This window comes from Sus scrofa, chromosome 9 (assembly GCF_054392235.1).
Source record: "Sus scrofa isolate SSC_HxYL_T2T_F1_AM1 chromosome 9, Sscrofa_HxYL_maternal_Yorkshire_Landrace_v2.0, whole genome shotgun sequence".
Lineage (NCBI taxonomy): Eukaryota > Metazoa > Chordata > Mammalia > Artiodactyla > Suidae > Sus > Sus scrofa.
This window is the reverse complement of record NC_139391.1, coordinates 99,004,098-99,023,252: the sequence shown is the minus strand read 5'-3', so window position 1 is coordinate 99,023,252 and position 19,155 is coordinate 99,004,098. Positions and strand designations below refer to the sequence as shown.

The following is a 19,155-nucleotide window of genomic DNA, read 5'->3' as shown; positions in this document are numbered from 1 at the left end:
ATTAGTTCACAACATTCAGAGTGCCAGACACTTCACATTTCCTTTTTTTCCATCAAATCAAAACTTAATTCTAGCTGCCAGTCATTAGAGTTGACAAAGCCATTATCAATCCATGTTCAATCCTTGCTCCCAACTACTGATCAGAGGACAATATTGACATTTCCACAGTTTGGGTAAAGGAAGCCCTTCTCCACAGCCTCTTCCCCCATGCTCCTCCACGTCATTAATTGGAGACTTTAGCTGCTACTCAGGTCTGAGGGATGATGAGGAGCCAGGGGTTCTACAGTCCTCAGGTCAGTTTCAGCTCTTACCATGGAGCTTTTCAAAGGCTCCTGAATAATGTCAGTCTCCTCAGAGACCCACACAGCTATCAGCCTCAAGATTCTGTCAGTTCAGGGATGCTTCCATGATTCAAGAGTCAATTCTCAAAATTTCAGAAGGTTCTACCTCTCCCATCTCCCATATTCCAGTTTCAGGAATTCCAGTTGTTGGCAACAGGCAACTTTTCCCTCTAAACCTTAAAGCACAGAGAAATCTTTCCTTCATCTCTCCCTCTTAAAATTCAAACATCTTGCTTAAGGGACGAATGCTTCATACCATCTAAGCAAAAGAATACATGGATCAAGTATCTGCCTGATTTTCCCATACATGATATGGAAAACTCCTCTGTCTCAGAAATTCCAAAAGTTGTTTTTACTTCCCTTGGAACAAAGAGAACCCAGACCTTAAAAGTGTAATTCTAGCTACTTTGGTGAGTCTATAACAAATATTACATTAGTAATAATAATCAATTAATAAAAAGCCAAATATAGTATTTTAATGCATGACTGTGCATAAAAATCACTTCATATCTCAGAAACTCTGAGTAGCCTGGAAGAATTATAAAAGCATTTACCATTGCTTCACAAAGTACCTAGGAATAAACTTAACCTAAAGAGGCAAAAGACCTGTACTCTGATGAAAGATATAAAAAATGACACAAACAGATGAAAAGATATGCCATGAATGCCATGATATTGGATTAGAAGAATCAAAATTGGCAAAATGGCTCTACTACCCAAGGCAATCTACAGATTCAATGTAATCCCCATAAAATTACCAGTGGCATTTTTCCCAGAACTAGAACAACAAATTTTACAATTCATACGGAAACGCAAAAGACCCCAAAGAGCAAAAGCAATATTGAAAACATACACATACATACACAAAACCAAACTGGAGGCATCAGGGCCCCTATTTCACACTATACTATAAAGCCACCATCATCAAAACAGTATAGTACTGTCACAAAAACAGAAATATACATCAGGAGAACAGGATAGAAAGCCCACAGATAAATCCATGTACTTATGGTCAACTAATTTATGACAAAGGAGCAAAGAATATGCAATGGAGAAAAGACAGTCACAACATTGTGACTATAATTCAATAATAATTCAACTATAATTCAATAATACTTTAAAAAAATGAAGGGAAAAAAAAAGCTTTTTCCCAGCAAAGGAAACCATTAAAGAAAACAAAAGACAACACACAGAGTGGGAGAAAATCTTTGCAAATGAATCAACTGACAAAGGACTCATCTACAAAATAAACAAACAGCTCAAGAAGCTTTGTATCACAAAAAAGTAAACAACCCAATCACAAAATGGGCAGGAGATCTAAATAGACATTTCTTCAAAGAAGATTTACAGATAGCCCAAAAACACATAAAAGATGCTCAACATCACTAATTATTAGAAAAATGTTCATCAACACTACAGTGAGGTATCACCTCACACTAGTCAGAATGGCCATCATCAAAATGTCTACAAACATAAATGCTGGAGAGGGTGTGGAAAAAAGGGAACATTCCTACACTATTTGTGGGAATATAAATTGGTGCTACCACTATGGAGAATAGTATGGATGTTCCTTAAAATCCTAAGTATCAAACTACCACATAATCCAATAATCCCACTCCTGGCCATATATCCAGAGAAAACCCTATTTCAAAAATATGCATGTACCCCCAATGTTCACTGCAGCACTATTTACAATAACCAAGGCATGGAGGCAACCTAAATGTCCATGGACAAAGGAATGGATAAAGCAGATGTGGTATGTATATATTATAATGGAATATTACTCAGTCAGAAAAAAAGAATGAAATAATGCCATTTGCAGCAACATGGATGGACCTAGAGATTATCATACTAAGGAAGTATGTAAGACAGAGAAAGAAATATTGCATAAGATCACCTATATGTAGAAGCTAATAAAAAATAACACAAAAGAACTTATTTATAAAACAGAAACAAACACACAGATTTCAAAATCAAACTTAGGGTTACCCAAGTGGAAACCATGAGGAGGGAAGGATAAATTGGGAGGATGAGATTAATACATATACACTACTGTATATAAGAGAGAAAACTAACAAGGACCTATGTATAGCACAGGGAGGTCAACTCAATGATCTGTAAAACCTTATAGGGGAAAAAAGAATGGATTTAGGTAAATGTATAACTGATTCACTTTGCTGTACACTTGGAAAAAAATGCAAGATTGCAAGTCAACTCTACTCCAATAATTTCTTTTTTTAACAGAAGAAAAAAGATAAGCATCTAAGGGCCTTTCCTTTTTTTCCAGTTAACCCTAAAGATCACCTCAATTTCTTTCCCACAGTTTATGGAAAGAACAAAGTGGATTTATAAGAAACCTATTTATCTTCAAACAGTAATAGCTCTTCTCCTAAGTAGGGTACACACAAAATATGTGAGGGTCCACCTCACCCCACCCCCATCACACACAAACACAATGTAGACTCTATAGATCACTCGTGGACACAGGTGACCAGCATTCTCAAGATGAGGGTGGAGAACAGGGGTTCGTCCTGAATTGGATAAATTAGGAAAGCTAAGCATGTGCTAGGAAAACTAGAATCTGACCTTGACAGCTGATTGGATGTGGAAAATGAAGTTAAGGCAAATGGAACCATCAAGGAACAATTGAAGGCTTTTGACCTGCCTTGATCTTGCTACCTTTCACTGCTTTTGGGATAAAAAAGGGAGAAATCTTACCAAAACTATAATGAATTCACTTTTGAACACTTTGAGCTTAAACACCTCTGAGGCATGCAGGCTTCCTGGGGATCATTCACATAGAGGTTCCCAATAGAAAGATATTCAGGGCTGAAACTCAGGAGAGGGGTCTGAGCATTAAAACTTCAGCTTTGTAGGAAAATTTCCAACTTCAAGCTTCAGAAACTTTAAATTGCCTTTTGGTTTTAATTATTGTAATCACTTTATTGCTTAAGCCTTATCTTCCCTCGCATCCTGCTAATCCTCAGAATTTAAATTTCTGTGCCCTCTTTTCCTGGAGAGAACTACCTTTGGGTACAGCTTCTATTTTTGGTTGTGTGGAGGGGTGCGAAAGGGGGAAACTTGCTTTCAAAGACTAATTCTGAGACATTGCAGAGTTTTAAATAAACTCCAGGGGCTCTGAGTCTTTTCAGTTGTAAGTAAATTGAAGAAAAAGCATTCTGCATTTTACAGTCTAACTCAAAATTCCAGGGGTCCAGATATCAGATTTTTAATGGAGCTAATAGACAAAAAGCCTAGTTGACCAAATTGATGTAAATTAGTCATCTTGGGCCATCAAAAATAGTTTGTTTTTTTTAAGTTGCCACTTTCCTCAACATTCTTCCCAGTTTTATCAAATGGCTGATATCATCACGATCCAGTCTAGTATTCAAGTATGATTGTCCGGAATAACTGGTAATGTCTGTTAAGATACTTTGCATAATGGATGGTGGCATATCAAAACCATTTTAATATTCTTTTCCTTTTACTCTCTTTTGTGCCTCTCTCCCTTCCTTCCACTCCCTTTTCACTATTTCCTTTCCTTGACTATTTCTTTTTTCCCTCTTTCTCCCTTCCTCTATTCTTCTCATTTTTCCTCCTTTCCCTTCTAATCCTTTCTTTTCAGTTGTAACAGTTGTTTTCACATAACAAAGGCACATAAGAACCATGGTTTAAATTTTTCAAATTCTTCCCAGCGAAGTGAAAATAAATGTCCAACTCCTTCAGTCTTAGCTCTCAAGGTAACTCTTCTGGGGCCTGGGAAATGCAGTAATAACCTTGTCTAGTACCCAATACTGTGCAGCTACTGTACTGTAATCATGGAGGTGAGGGCTAGAGACACTGACTCCTACTCCTCATAACAATCATGCAAGGAAGACAGTATTCCCATGATTTATAAATAAGGAACCAAAAAATCATGCAGGTAAATAAGTTGCCCCAAATGACACAGCCACTGGGGGGCAGATGCCAGTTCACTGTAATTCCAATGTCTGTGTTTATTTCTACGACTATGCCTCTCATGCCTCTTCTTTGTACACACCTACACATACATGGTCCAAATCTGCACCTTCGTATACACCATTCCTCATACCTGGATTATCCTTCACTCCCTTATCTATCTGGAAAATGCAATCTCATGTTTTTCTGCCAGCTCAAATGTCACCTCTTTTCTGAAGCATTTCCAATGTTCAAAGGCAGAGATAGCAGCTCAGTCTTCCCTGAGCCCAGAGGCCATTCTATATAGCTCTCTATATAAATAGCTATTAAAGCTCCAGTAAACTGTGAAATCCTCAAGGGCAGAAACTATTTTATTCATCACTGAATCACAGTATCTATCACAGTACCTACTATATATATTAGTTTCAATAAATTTTTCAAAATTCTTTACACATTGTCTCATTTCCCCTATTTCATGGAGACTTCCATACATACTTTATCTCTAAATGTTTGCATGCCTCAGAGCTCAGTCTTTCATCTTCTTTTTTATTGATAGACTTGTTTCTTAGATGATTTCAACCAGTCCCTGAAATTCATATACTCAGACTTGTATACTTAACTATGAATTTATCTCCAATTTAATAACATATCTCATAATGAAAATGTATAAAACAGATCCCCCTATCTATCCCCACTATTTGTCCCTCCCAGAGTCTAACCACCTACACAAATGGCAATGTCATACTTGCAACTATGGCATTTGGGCCATCCTTAACTCTTCACTTTTTCTTAACGCCCTACGTCTGAACCAGCCAGAAGTCCTATCACTTGACACCAGGGACTAGAGCAATAATGTGACTCTTTGGCCCATCCCAATCGCTATTTCCTGATACAAGAGACACCATGATTTCCCCTACTTTATTACTATAGCCTCTTGATTTCTTCCTTCTCTGTTCCCAAGTCTGTTCTCAATATGACAAGCAGATGGATCCTTTTTAAAATAATAGACAAAGCGCCTCTTTGTTTAAGACTCTCTAATGACTTCCTTTCTCATTCAAAATCTAAATCAAAGATTTTGACTATAATGGCCTACTTATTCCAATAGGACCACACCCAACCCCCCCATTTCATTTCGTACTCTTCTCTCCATCTCTACCCTACATTTTTGACTTTCTTCAAACACACACAATTTTCCTACCTTAGTGTCTACATATTTTCTATGCTTTCAGAACTTCCTCCTTCCAAAAATGCATAAACTACCTCTTTCACTTTCTTCACGTCACTGCTCATATGCTGTCCTATCTATGCCAGCATACACACCCACCTCCAATTTTTATTCTACTCTTTAGTGCTTTATAAGATTTATTTATTTATTTAGCATAGCACTTATCATCATCTGGCATAATGTAGGTCTGCTTGATTATTTGTTCATTACCTACTTCCAGACTAAATATAAGATCTATGAGAGCTAGAACATTTTTGGTTCACTACTTAATCTCATTGCCTACAATGGTGCCAGACTCAGTCATGTGCAAATATCTTTTGTCAGATGAATGAAAGGATAATAACTTCACCAATGGTATAATGAAAGTGGCATGAACTAAAACCCTATCTCCCAATTTTTTGTCCAATTTTATTTTTCCATCAATTCACAATTCCTCTCTCCCACACAATGAAGCATAAAATGCAGTGAAATATCACAGGAAAGATAGATTCTTCCTGTGACTTGGCGCTCAGCATACTGAATCAAACCCCATGATGCTTTAGAGTACATGGACCACTGAACAAATGGATGAAGTCCTAGTTACTTAGCCAAAAATTTAACTCTGAACATTGGCCATTTCCTACACAGGGACTGTTGATGGGGAAAAGCCTTGGAGAAAAGCCAAACTCAGTCCAGACCTTCTGGAATTCTCCCCTATAATAAATGGTAATGACAAGCAGCAAGTGTGGTGAGAGATGCTGAAGAAGGGATTTGTAGAGAGTTTAACATTTGAGTTGCCTTGAAATATGCTATTTCCAAGCCTTTTTTGGATTAAGTTTAGAAAAGAGAGCTCAAAGTAGATTGAGTCTAAACCAAAACCCCAGGGGGCCAGTATCAACAGATTATCAAGCCACTTAAGTGTTCTGGAGTAAAAGCCAGTGAAACTTTTGAAATCTTTTGAACTGAAATTAATTAATTTCCATTAGCTTATAATAATGTTAAGAATGTTGGACCAAACTTTATAAAAATAAATATCCCATAGAAGTACAAATCTTGACTTAGACTCTACTGTACCAATTTAACTTTATGGCTCCTCAGACACACTTTTACCCAGGCTATTATCTAAGTGATTTCTTTGGAGTGTAGGTCTATTTATGTACAAACAGGGTATAGTTAAAAAATATTACCCATATAATAAGTTTTTTTAATAAGTTAATATAAAAGAAAAATTTCTTATTACAACGTCTTACTCAGGGGAAAGACTGCCTGAAAATTAAGCTTGTTACAGAATATTTTAGTAACTGGAAGTATGGAGCCATAGAAAAACTCTTAGAACAAAAGTGTGCACATATCATGAACAAGCACCCAAAATCTAGGACTATCCTGTTGAGGTCAGTTGGTCCCGTGATTTTCTTCAGGTTCATGCTCAAAGAATGAAGCCATTAGAAGGGCAGACCACAGTTCCTTTGGAGGAAAAAAAAAGTATCAGGAATCCCTGGACTTCAGCTATTTTAGAAATGATATTACTGATTGACTCTTGGTGGCTTTGTGTAAGCCCCTTATCAGAAAGAAGATCAAAACACGGCTGATTTTAATCTTTTCACTAAAAAAAGGACCTTAATTAAATAAATATGTAAGGATGATTCATTTTGCAGTCTTGATTGTCCTTTACCCCATGGGAGAATACAAAGATGTCTAAGGCCTGATTTATAAGGCCTTTAGTGCCTTTATAAATAGATAGGTCTGAAAGCTACAACTGTGTTACAGAAATCAAGAGCAAGTATGTGAGATAAGCAGGAGTTGAAGGCCAAATGCTTTGAGAATTTAGTTATTGGAAAGACCCCCATCTAACTGAAGAGTCAAGAGAATTCACACACCCACCCACAAGAGAGATCATAATTGAGTTGGACCTTGAAGGTTGAGCTGGGTTTGAGGGTTTTTTTTAAGGAAAGAAAGAAACTCAGGGAGAGCCAAGCCCAGGTTATGTTTAAGGAATAGGAAATAGTTCACTTGAGAGGCAGCTTTCAGATGACCCTCACCTCCTAATGTTTGCACTATAATATGGTTACAAAGCCTTGAATGTAAGATAGACCTAGTAGCTTGTTTCTAAGTAATAGAGTAAGGCAAAAGAGATGAGATGTCATTCCCACAGTTTGGCTATAAATGACTTTAACTTCCATCTTTCTGTATTCTTTCTATTGTCTTCTAGGCTTGTAAATATTGATGAAGCAAAATGCCATATTGGAGAGGTCCATGTACTAAGTAACTGTGGCCAGCCTAACGCCAACAGCAGATAAGAAACTGAGAATAAGCTGAAAGGAACTGAATCCTTCCAACAACAGTGTGAGTGAGCTTGGACGCAGATCCTTCCCTAGTTGAACCCTGAGATGATCATAACCACAGCAGACCCTTGGGACCACACTTATGAGACCCTGAAGCAGAAGACTGAATGAAGCTGTGTGCAGATTTCTACCCTAAGATGCTATCACAATGCTGTTGTTTGAAGCAGCTATGTTTTGGGGTCACTTTTTATTCAGGGATAGATAACCAGACTGACTATAAATCATTGAATCAAATATTTATTTACATGTTGGTTTACTATTTTCAAAAATCACCTTCCCATGCATTATTTTTTACAATCCTTTGTGATGGAGAACACAAGTGAAATACTCAGTTTATAGGTAGGAGAAATTGCTCTGCTGTAATGGTTTATACTCAGTGTCACACAAGTAGCTAGTGTTTTGCCTTTAGTTCAGTGCTCTTTTCATTACAACACTCAGAGGAACAGAGAGCTGAAATTTTTCAAGATTTAACATATGCTAGGATTATGGTCTTTAATGGGGAAGAAGAGAAATGGAAAGGACCTGATCACTAGGGAATTGGTTTTGCTGTTTATCTTTGCCTTTCTCGCTGTTAAAATCAGCAAGCTTTATAAATAAATCTTCCACTGGATTTTATAGCTTTGTTTGGGTGTCTTTGTGCTTCTCCTAAATCTGTCACCAAAATGTCAAAGTACGTTGACATTTCATCTGATTTTGAATGGCCATTAACTTTTTACAAATTGAATAGGTCTGGTATGCACACAGGCATCCTTTCCATATGCTACCTAACATGTATGCACACCGTACTACATTTTATTGAATTTCTGAAAACTCCTGACTGACCTATTAAATACTCAACTGATGCTTCTCTCTCCCAGTATTAACATTTATTTATTTATATTACTATTAGGAAATGTTAAATATATACCTCTTCTCATGAATGAAATATATGGAACAAAAATGGATTTCTTATTAAATCAGTTATTAAAGTGAATTCTACTCCAAAGGAATAATACTTCAGGTAGCACTAAATATAGCTGCATTTACTAACATTTACACCAAAAAACCCTCATGTTTTTATGCTTTTAAACCCTGAAGGGTTTTATATTCTTTATTCTCGGCCATCACTCTTAGTTTGCTGATCATTCAATCATTCATTTATTGCCATCTATGTTTTTATTCTTATTAGCACCTTTGTTTCTAACTTCCTGCTTTTTCTGTGAAAAAGAAACTCAGAAAATAGCCCAGTAAGTTTAATGATGATGTTTCAAAGAGGACTAACCAGGCTCTTCACAAGAGTTTAAGTTCATGATGGAGGTTTTGGGATCCATCCTGCATCTTGGTTTGAAATCCACCAACTGGCTAATATTAGACCAAAAAAAAAAAAAAAAATCTCTGCTTCTGATAATGTTTCTGATCCTATGAAGATGTTATGGAAATTAAATAAATATTTTGCATGTTCATTGAATCCCTTGTAGTGGATGCCAGATATTAGTGTTTAATAAAAGACTTCTTTGGTGATTCCAATGACCAATAATCCCTCTAACTCAGTTCCCTTAACCTGGCTGCACATGAGGATCACCTGGTACCTCTGAAAGATTACGAACATCAGGAAAAAAGAAGCTCTTGGGAATTAGTAACATGGCTAACCATATAAGAAGCTTAAAGAAGAGTCTGAAAGACAAAGCCAAAGAAATTTCCCAACACTTAGAGCTAAAGAGGTGAAAAAGTGATCAAAAATGTGACAAATTGAATCAATGCATAAAAGAAAATATTAAGATGGGGAGTTCCCGTGGTGGTGCAGCAGGTTGAGGATCCAGCTTTTCTCGCAGCAGCTGATTGGATTCAATCCCTGGCCCAGGGACTTTCATATGCCACAGGTGTGGCCAAATATATATATTAAGATCAGTGGAATTTTAGGGAAAAAATAAAGAAAATGAAGGACAAAAATTATAAAAATAATAGTAGATGGGTTTATATCAAGAAAACTTTGTCTCTCTGAATCATAGTTTTCTCCTCTGTAAAATGGAAATATTATTTTCCACACAGTTCTAAGTTTGAGTTGTAAAGGAAATTTAGATAACGGTATCCACTATAATACCTCCTTAATAAACACTAGTTACGAACATTAAAAAAATCACCAGTACTTGGACCCTGTATTCCTTGCCCATTGCTGCTGTAACAAATTTCACAAATTCAGCAGCTCAAAGCAACACAAATTTATTACTTACAGTTCTTAAAGTCAGAAGTCCAAAATGAGCCTCACTGGATAAACCTCAAAATGTTCAAATGGTCTTGCTCCTTTCTAGACTCTCTAAGGGACAATTCCTTCTCTTGTCTTCTCTTGCTTCCAGAGGCTGCCTCGATTGTTTTGGCTGGTAGCCACCTTCTCCGCTCTGGGAAGCTGGAAAGGGTTGAGCCTTCCTCCCACTGTGCCACTCTAAGACTGACTCATTTGCTTCCTTGCAACCACATTTAAAGACCCCTCTGATTACATTGGGCTCACATGGATATTCTGTAATAATCTAATTTAAGGTCAGCCAATTAACAACATTGATCCCATCTGTTACCTTAATTCCTCTTTGCCATGTAAGGAATTTCATAGGTTCCAGGAATCAGGACATAAACATCTTTGGGAGGTCATTATTCTGCTTACTGCAGCCTTTCACCCTCCAAAGACCCAGAGTTAATTGCTCTTGGCAGGGATATGCTTCACAAACTCACTAAGTGATTCTAATGTCCAGCTTCCTTTGAGGACTACTGATCTCAGTTGTTATCATGGTTCCATGAAAAATGATGCCCATGATGTTCAATAATGGTAAAATTAGATTTGGAAAGCATTTAATTAAATACATTCGATGCTAAAGACAGTACAAAGTTCTGTAATAGAGAAATCAGATCAACCTTATTTAACCAGCATTTCAAATTTTTTGGAGCAATATTAAAAGCCCAAGGAATTATTTTTCTAGGTAAGGCTTTTGGGATTTAATGTTCTAGGGGGGAAAGTGAATGTAATGGTACTTGTTTTCTTTACTCAGATGCTTTATTAAAAACTGTTTTACAATTAAGCTATCTGTTGAATGCAGGCTATGCCAATTACTTAAATCCAAATTCAAGACAAACTACTCAGTATTCTATTACATACCATTAAGAACCAAATGGTCCATATAGTATAATTTACCCATTCTTTGAGGAGAAAGAGAAAAAGACAGCTAGAGCACTCCCAAAATACAACTATTTTATTAAATAAAAACTTGGTTTTCTCATACTAATATCTGAGGACTGAATTGTTTACACAAAATCATATAACAACTTAATGGCATAAACAGAATTAAATCATTCTGCTTTATAAATGTATACTGTTGAAGACAGGCCATAGCTGAAAAAATCATGAAAACCAGGTCCATATTTCCTAGAAAACTCACAAAGATATAAACTCTTTTTTTCTCCAACTTCTCAGGAGAAATCTACCTTCTTGCACAGCAAGTAAATGTGGAACATATAGTACTTGAAAAACTTATAGTGCTTAAAGTCAGAAGTCCATTCAAATTATTGAGGGTTGCCAAGAAAATGTTCAACCACTGCCTGCTGCTTAACTCAAAAAATACTGTTCAGGGCTTTTTTGTCGATCTAAGAAGTGACATACAACGTAGAGTGGTATCACCAGGCTCTGTAGCCCAACCCCCTACATTAAATCCCAGCTGCACCTTTAACTGGAAGTATGATCTTTAGAGGTGTTGCATTTAAAAAGAAGATTTTTTTATCTTAAAATTTCCACAAGCTATTAGCAAGCTAAGATAGAAAAAATGATGACCAGTCTGCTAGCAATTAGGGCAGGAAACACATACCTTTACGTTTTTCTCAAAATATCACTATAGTTGCCAATTTAAAACTTGGGGTTCTTTTTTGGTTTTTGCGGGGTTTTTTGCCATTTCTAGGACCGCTCCTGGGGCATATGGAGGTTCCTCTGCTAGGGGTCCAGTTGGAGCTGCAGCCCCCGGCCTATGCCAGAGCCACAGCAACGCGGGATCCGAGCCGCGTCTGCAACCTACGGCACAGCTCACAGCAACACTGGATCCTTAACCCAATGAGCGAGGTCAGGGGTCGAACCCGCAACCTCATGGTTCCTACTTGGATTTGTTAACCACTGAGCCACGATGAGAACTCCACGACTTGGGATTCTTGCTCTGATCTCTTTCTAACTTGCACTATTCACCTCATTCCACTTGAGAACTGTCTTGGTTTTCCAGTCTCCTTATATTTGACTTGTGCAGTATATTATTGACTGTGCTGGACTGAAAGCCACCCTGGGTTCTGACTATGTGTTATCTCTATGTCTGACTCCTGCCTGTGCACACACCATGTCAAATTGAAAAGGGGTCACATTGTTTTCTTACATCTGAAAACTGCAGTCTGAAAATATAACTCTTTACTAACCCACTGAGCACTTCTGTATCTGACACTGTGCCAGGCATCATCTATTACAGGGTCCCATTCTTCCTCTTCTGTTTCAGTGTGATTATTTCTGATTCGGTCTTCTTGCTTCCCAGCTTGCCTGTATACTGTTGCCAGACAATTTTCTTAAATCTAACTCCAGTTAAACTTGAGCCTTGGACAACACAGGACTGAACTGCAAGGGTCTACCTACAATAACATTTTTATCAATATTAAATACTACAGTATATAGGGTTTGTGGTTGACTGAATCAGGGATGTACAACCATGATGTGCAGATATGAAGAACTACAATTTTTTTTTTATCTTTTTAGGGCCGTGGCATATGGAGATTCCCAGGCTAGGAATGGAATCATAGCTGTAGCTGCCGGGCTATACCACAGCCACAGCATCGTGGGTTCCAAGCCACAGCTGTGACCTACACCACAGCTCATGGCAATGCTGGATCCTTAACCCCCTGAGTGTGGCCAGGGATTGAACCTACAACCTCATGGTTCCTAGTAGGATTTATTTCCACTGTGCCACAACGGGAACTCCCCAATTACAAATTACACTCAGATTTTGGACTGCAGGGAAGGTCAGCACCCCTAAACGCTGCATTATTAAAGGGTCAACTGTATACTATTCCCCTGATTAAAAAGTAAAAACACTATACTACACTACACACACACACACACACACACACACACACACACACACAAAGGAATGCAAGTTAAAAAAAAATAGTAAAAATTGAATAAGGTCTGTATTCTAGTTCGCAGTAATGTACCAAAGTCAATTTTCTGGTTTTGACATTAAACTGTATCTGTATAACATGTTGTAGTTTCACAAACTAGGTCCTGTACACACATGACAAGGAGAAACAAAAGAAACAAGCAGACCCCTCTAGGTGGGTAGGTGGCAGGTTTAATGAGCAAGGGTATGCACTGACAAGGTTTGTTTTAGGCAACTGCAAGACTGTTCTTGGAACAGCTCCCACTGTGGGGACAGTAGGTGGGGCACATTCCAAGGACAGGGAAGTGAGGAGGCTCCGAATGCCCAGATCCATTTCATAGATCAACCACTGGTCACATCCTCTCTATGACCTCTTTAACAGACATCACCACTGGGGGAAACAGAGTGATGTGTATGTGAGATTTTGTACTGTGTATTTCCTGTGAGTCCATACTTACTTCAATATTTAAAACAAACAAGCAAAATAAAACCCATAAATATTTTTTTTCATATTTTTAAAATAAACATGAGACTCTGTATTTCAGGCTATCTTCTAAAACAGAACGATTTCCTTTGTATAGCTAGTGTTTACCAAGACATTTTGCCTTGACCTCTCTCTCCCTCATTTGGCTTTTCACTTACTCTTTCAAGATGTATCTTAAATGTTACTGCCCCCTTCAGGCTGATCCCCCATCATCTGAACAGTCTCCCCACCCATACAATCTTGTACAACCTCCCCTTTTGACAAGCACAGTATATATCATTCAATTTGAGGAGTGATTTTCAGCTCCCACTAAACTGTCAACTCCTAGAGGACAGAGTTTGTGTCTCACTTATCTTTTAAGTGTCCCGATATTCTAGTAAGTGCTTTGTTCAGTATTATTAAAACAAAATGAAGAATTCCTTTTTTTTTTTTCTTTTAGGGCTGCACCTGTAGCATATGAAAGTTCCCAGTTTAGGGGTCGAATTGGTGCTGCAGCTGCAGCAATGCCAGATCCTTAACACACTGACTGAGGCCAGGGATGGAACCCACATCCTCACAGACACTATGTTGGATTTTTCACCCACAGAGCCACAAGAGGAACTCTGAAATGAATTCCACTTTCAATAGACAAGGAAAAGTGGGGGTCAGTCATAATTATCTAATAAACCAAAAATTTTACACACTGAGGAGAAAGATAATACATCTTTTTAACCTAGTGTAACTTTGCATGTTTTAGGTATTTTTTTCTCTGCATATTTTTTTGTTAGACACAGCAGAAAGTGAAGGTACAGTTAATATGCTTTCAGGAATTAAAGCTGAACCATGAAATCAACCTATGCAACATTCAGAAAAACTCTGGTATAAATTTCATGGAAGCTGGACACTAATTAAAAAGAAATGTCAAATTAGCAAGGTCTCTAAACTGCACTTCCATTTCACCTGTCCATAAATTATTTTCTCCTCAATGTGAATGTCTTGTTCTTAGTTTGCTTTCCTTTAGCTTCTCGTTATGTCTTTCAATAATAAAGCATCCATCAAATTCCTCTAGTGTCACTGGGGTCTAGTTCCCATCACATAAAGTCTGCAATGACCTTAATCTGAGCCTTATATGTCACTGCAAGGCAGTGTTCCAATTTTGAGGCTCAAATAATTATTTGTCCAGCACTCAGTGTGACACGCATGATTATTTCAGCACCCTTTTCAGTGAAAGAATATGTAAGCAAATAAATAATAATATAATAATGTAGGAAGAAGCTCAATTAAAAAAAAATTCATACCCATTTACCTAACGTGAATCTCTGTATCTAGTTTCCAGATTTGCTAAAACAGATTTTTTTAACACACTACTAAAGGGAGGTTTTATTCAGCCAGTGTTTCCTACTTTGAGCTATGTTTTTTATTTGAGGTGATCAAGCTACTGACATTCTATAATGAATTCACAAATAATGAAGCATTTTGAGGGCCTCTTAAAGGATAGGTACTATGCTAGAGACCCAATGGACTTCATTTGATTGTCCAGTCTTTGTGACGAATTTGAGCTTAGTAAATAGCCCTTCCATCAGAATCTCCTTATTACTAAAAGTGTTTTAAAGAATAAACTTTAGTTGGGGACATCTTCTTGGTTTGTAGAGCTCATGAGTCCCATACAAGGATCAACCCAGGATCTTGCCTCAGTAGCACCAAAAGCTGATGAAACAGAACTGACTGAAAATTACTTCTCTAGTTTTTCGATTATACTTTTATCCTCAACAGGCATTAATTGATAACATACTAAAGGCAACTTAATTTTTTGCTTAACTACTATTGATCCTTAGCTGAGGTCATGCCCTTAATTACAAAACTTTTAAAATAAACTCCTCACACTACAAACTCTTCACCTCTTCCACTGAACAAATTCTTTCAAAATTCATGAAGTCAAAGCGAAGGATATGTTTATCCAGAAGAGTACCTTACAAATACGTGTTTTGATAATTATCTTAAGCTCAGAGCCATGCTAACTCTGTCCAATATAATCTAGAAAGAGACTGATATAGCTTTTAAATTAGATAAATGATTCTAAGGAAACTGATGTTTTGGCACCACATAACTTCAGAAGAGCATTAGGAAATCCATTTATTTTAGTTCTGTGAGCTCATAAGGAAATAAAACTTACATTAGTTTTAATTGCAGAGATTGAGGTTTATTCTCAAAAAAAATATTTCAAAGTTATAACTAGGAAGTAAAAAATCCAGTTTCCCACAGAGACTTCAAGAAGGGATAAGAGTAGAAAATATTTATAGTCTAGAGATTTATGAAAAACTAATACAATTTAGTATTATTTGTGAAATATACTGCTGAAAGTAAAGTGTAATCAATTTAATTTATAAGTATTTTTATTGTATACACCGAAGAAACCAGTATTTGATGACTTCAAGATCAAGTTACACTCAAGATGCAGAGCATATCAATTCAGGGGCTGTTCTGAGAAAGAAAATATAGACCTTGAGAATTAGATGAAAGCTTTTGAGGAAGGAAAGATATCAAAGCAGTTAGACTTTTAGTGTTGTTACTTCTATTATGTGTATGTGTTTGTACTTTCTATTAACCAAAAAACTGTAACACTGAGCCCCTGCCCTCGGAGATCTATCTAGATGGAGAAAATTTCATGATTTATTCACAGTAAGTACTGACTATATTGAAAAAAAGTTACTAAAGGAGAAATTGGAACATGAGCTGAAACTTAGAAGAATGTATAAAATGTGTACCTCTGATAATAAAATAAAATTTGCATAGTTGTAGAAGAGGAGAGAGCAGGGAGAAACATGAGCAAATGCAGTGCCCAAACAAACTGAACCCCCCCAATTTTTTTAATCATAAAATTATGTAAGAATTATTTCAGGCAGTTAAATTCTGAAATTAATGTAAAGTTAATAAATGTGAGAGTTCTTGAGTAAAGCATGCAAAAAAATTGAATTGCATCCCAGTTAATTAATAAACGAATGGGAGAAGAGATGAGAGTTAGTGGGTTAAGAAATGTATGTATTCATTTGTACAGTGATAGGAGCTTTCATTAAGATGGTAGTGATAGGATTTGAGAGTAAAGGGCAAATCTGAAATGTATTTTGACTGAAAAAATAGTATAATTTAATGATACATAGATGAAAAACTGGATATTTATAAAGGAGATATGAGTTAAATTTGATTCCAAATTTTCAGCACTGTAAGAATACAGAAAAAAAAAAATGCCATTAAGTAAATTTGAGGCATAAGAAGGGGAGCGGTTTTAGAAAAATATTGGGAGCAGATTATAACCAGAATTCAAAGATAACATATAATATAATTAAGGAATACCCAAGTGGGTGTTATCTGCAGGCAGTTCAAAACATGTGAATAAATCTTGGCTGAGTGGTTGGCTAGACACAGTAGATTTGTGAAGCATTAGTAGAAAGATTACTTGAGTTCTTGAATCTTGAAGAGGTTGGAGTTCCTGTCGTGGTGCAGTGGTTAATGAATCTGACCAGGAACCATGAGGTTGCGGGTTTGATCCCTGCCCTTGCTCAGTGAGTTAACAATCCGGTGTTACTGTGAGCTGTGGTGTAGTTTGCAGATGCAGCTCGGATCCCGCGTTGCTATGGCTCTGATGTAGGCTGGCAGCTACAGCTCCAATTCGACCCCTAGCCTGGGAACCTCCATATGCCGCGGGAGTGGCCCAAGAAATAGCAAAAAAAAAAAAAAGAACAGACAACCATGGATTTCTCTGGAGATTGTCTCCATTGAGAATTGAAGAGTAGGGGGAAAAAGAAATAACAGAATAGTAAAATGTTAGAGAATAGTGTAATATAAGAAATCTAGGGAAGGGACTGCTTTTATCGTTAAGCTCCACTGAGCCTTCTTAAAAATGTGTAACCATTATTGGGAATAAAATACATTCCTTTTTTTTTGGTTGCAGCTGTGGCATGTGGAAGTTCCCAGGCAGGGATCGAACCCTCACCACAGCAGTGACAATGTTGGATCATTAATTTACCACACCACCAGGGAACTCCTTGGAATAAAATATATTTTTATAAATATTAATTTCTTTGACAAGTGAATGTAATTTAAAAAAAAAACCTCCAAATCTCAGTGGCTTTACATAACAGAAGCTTATTCCTTGCTCTCAGAAAGTCCAAACATATATCCCTTGATTGGTGGCCATCCTTCCAAGGAGTCATACTTTAGAGCCTTTATCCTATGGCTTCTCTCTCTTCTTGGGCTTCAGAGTCCTATGCATTTGGCTAAGGAATGGGCAAAGAGAATGAACTGTGTGTTGGAGTTTTTATGGGTGAACCCTGGAAATTGCATCACTTTTCTTCACATCTTATTGGCTAGAACTTAGTCATGTGGGCTTATTAATATCAAATCTATTTGGGAAATGTAATCTACAGGCTCACAAGGAAGAATCTGGTTTGGTGAACATAGTCAATCTTTGTCACACTTGGTTCTGGTGATATACCTTACTAATGATGGTAATGATGAAGAGATAGGAACTAGGTAAAATGCTGCATCTAATATTTGATGTTACAATTTATGGACGTGGAATTAAATACATCATTTTGTCTTTCAACAAAAGGCTTATACTATAGCTATTATCCTACCACTGACAACATGAATTTCAGCAAATCACATTTCCCTTATTATTAGTTACAGTAGTACCACTGAGAACCACTGATGATTGATTGATTGATTGCTTTTTAGGGCCTCACCCGTGGCATATGGAAGTTCCCAGGCTAGGTGTCAAATCCGGGCTACAGCTTCTGGCCTACAGCTGCTACAGAAATGTGGGATACCAGCCGTACCTGCGACCTACACCACAGCTCATGGCAATGCCAGATCCTTAACCCACTGAGCGAGGCCAGGGATTAAACCCATGTCCTCAAGGTTACTAGTCAGATTCATTTCCACTGCACCTCAACAGGAACTCCCTGCTTTAGTTTTTCTCCTTTCACTCTTCCTCCTGTACAGGGAGTTGGATTCTTTGTGTGAGAAGAGTGAGAATCCAAGAGAGTAGAATTCAAAGTCAACACTGATTATTATTTATTAGCTATACTTTATTATGTTTATCAAATATATCCGCTTGCATTTATGATGTGTGAGGCATTGTTCCAGAGTCTTGGAATATAGAGTGAATAAAACGAAAAAAGATCCCTTCTCCTGTGAAGCTTACAGTATCAGGGGAGATAAAATACACAATGAATACAACGTGTAAATAAATGGATTGCGTATTAAAAGGTGATAAGGTGCTATATTGGAAAAAAAAAGAGATAGTAGAACAAGGTGAGGTGGAACGAGAACACTGCGAGAGGTGAAGGAATTACAACCTTATAAAAGGTCATCTGGAAGATATTTCACCTAAACTTTGCTAGCAATTTTGTGTACTCTTTTTCTCCCACAGTTTTAGGGTATAATAACCTACCTGATGCTTAAAGAGGTAAAGCAACCTGCTTAAAACCACACAGTCAGTAGGTAGGTTGTTGAATCAGGAATAAAACTCGGGTTTGTTTGAGCCCAAATCCAGTGTGCTCATCTATTTCACATTATCCTTTTTTTTCTTTTCAGTCATATTTATTTATCAAATTAATACAACTAGTTGTGTTTCCTTTACTTTCACCTAGTATACTTCTTCCTGAACTGTCAATCAAAGCCAGTGTTCCCAGGAGATCATTTGGATGTAATACAAGCCTGT

The 19,155-nt window shown here is 37.1% G+C and overlaps 1 long non-coding RNA gene across 1 annotated transcript in view; it reads right to left on the bottom strand.

The window, feature by feature from the left end:
* Positions 1 to 10,250, bottom strand: part of LOC110255493 (uncharacterized) — a 132,674-nt gene extending 122,424 nt beyond the window's left edge. The window contains exon 1 of the long non-coding RNA XR_002335879.2: positions 10,034 to 10,250. This is a non-coding gene — a long non-coding RNA (uncharacterized LOC110255493). The remainder of the gene's footprint in view (positions 1 to 10,033) is intronic.
* Between the last annotated feature and the right edge of the window lie 8,905 nt (positions 10,251 to 19,155).